Consider the following 1550-nt stretch of genomic DNA (forward strand, 5'->3'; position numbering starts at 1 on the left):
GAGGGATAATGGTTGAAGATTGGAGTAAGTGGGGGATAATGAGGGAAAATGAGAGATAATGGGCATAATGAGGGGAAATGGGAGTGAATGGGTGTCTGAGAGGAAAAGGGGGATAATGGAAGGAAAATGAGGGAAAAGAGAGGATAATGGGGAAATGAGGGATAATGGGAGATAATGGGGAAAATGGGGGATAATGGGGAAAAATGGGGGAAATGAGGGAAAATGTGGGATAATGGGGCAAAAATGAGGGAAAATGGGGGAACTGGTAGACAGGGACAGGAAGCTGAATAGCCCCCTTGTATTCCAGGAGGAAATGGTCAGTGACTTACTGAGCCACCTGGATCCACACAAGTCCATGGGACCAGATGGGATCCATCCTAGGGTGATGAGGGAGCTGGCAGAAGAGCTCACCAAGCCACTCTCTATCATTTACCAACCGTCCTGGCTCACTGGGAGGTCCCACACAATTGGAAGTTGGGGAATGTCATGCCAATCTACAAAAAGGGCTGCAAGGAGGACCTGGGAAACTCCAGGCCTGTCAGCCTGACCTCAGTGCCTGGCAAGGTGACAGAGCAGATCATCCTGAGTGCAATCACACAGCACCTACAGGATGGACAAGGGATCAGAGCCAGCCAGCACAGGTTTAGGAGGGGCAGGTCCTGTCTGACCAACCTGATCTGCTTTTATGATCAGGTGACCCATCTGGGGGATGAGGGGCAGGCTGGGGATGTGTCTATCTGGACTTCATCAAAGCCTTGGACACCTCTCCCACAGCACACTCCTGAAAAAGCTGCAGCCCATGGCTTGGACAGGGCACTCTGTGATGGGTTAAGAGCTGCTGGAGGGCTGGGCCCAGAGAGTGATGATGAACGGGGCTGCATCCAGTTGGTGGCTGGTCACTAGTGGTGTCCCCCAGGGATGAGTGCAGGGCCCAGTTCTGTTTAACATCTTTATCGATGATTTAGATAAGGGGATTGAGTCCATCATTTACAAATTTGCAGATGACACCAAGTTGGGAGGGAGTGTCGACCTGCCGGAAGGCAGGAGGGCTCTGCAGAGGGATCTGGATAGGCTGGAGAGATGGGCTGACTCCAATGGGATGAAGTTCAACCAAGCCAAGTGCCGGGTCCTGCACTTTGGCCACAACAACCCCCTGCAGCGCTACAGGCTGGGCACAGAGCGGCTGGAGAGCAGCCAGGCAGAAAGGGACCTGGGGGTGCTGATCGACAGGAGGCTGAACATGAGCCAGCAGTGTGCCCAGGTGGCCAAGAAGGCCAATGGCATCCTGGCCTGCATCAAGAACAGTGTGGCCAGCAGGAGCAGGGCAGTGATCCTTCCCCTTTACTCTGCGTTGGTGAGGCCACACCTTGAGTATTGTGTTCAGCTCTGGGCCCCTCAGTTCAAGAAAGACATTGAGGTGCTGGAGCAGGTCCAGAGAAGAGCAACGAGGCTGGTGAAGGGACTTGAGCACAAGTCCTATGAGGAGAGGCTGAGGGAGCTGGGGTTGTTTAGTCTGGAGAAGAGGAGGCTTAGAGGTGACCTCATCACTC

The sequence above is a fragment of the Empidonax traillii genome, unplaced genomic scaffold (genome assembly GCF_003031625.1).
Source record: "Empidonax traillii isolate 1590-97213 ecotype Southwest subspecies unplaced genomic scaffold, ASM303162v1 scaffold3905:size10602, whole genome shotgun sequence".
Lineage (NCBI taxonomy): Eukaryota > Metazoa > Chordata > Aves > Passeriformes > Tyrannidae > Empidonax > Empidonax traillii.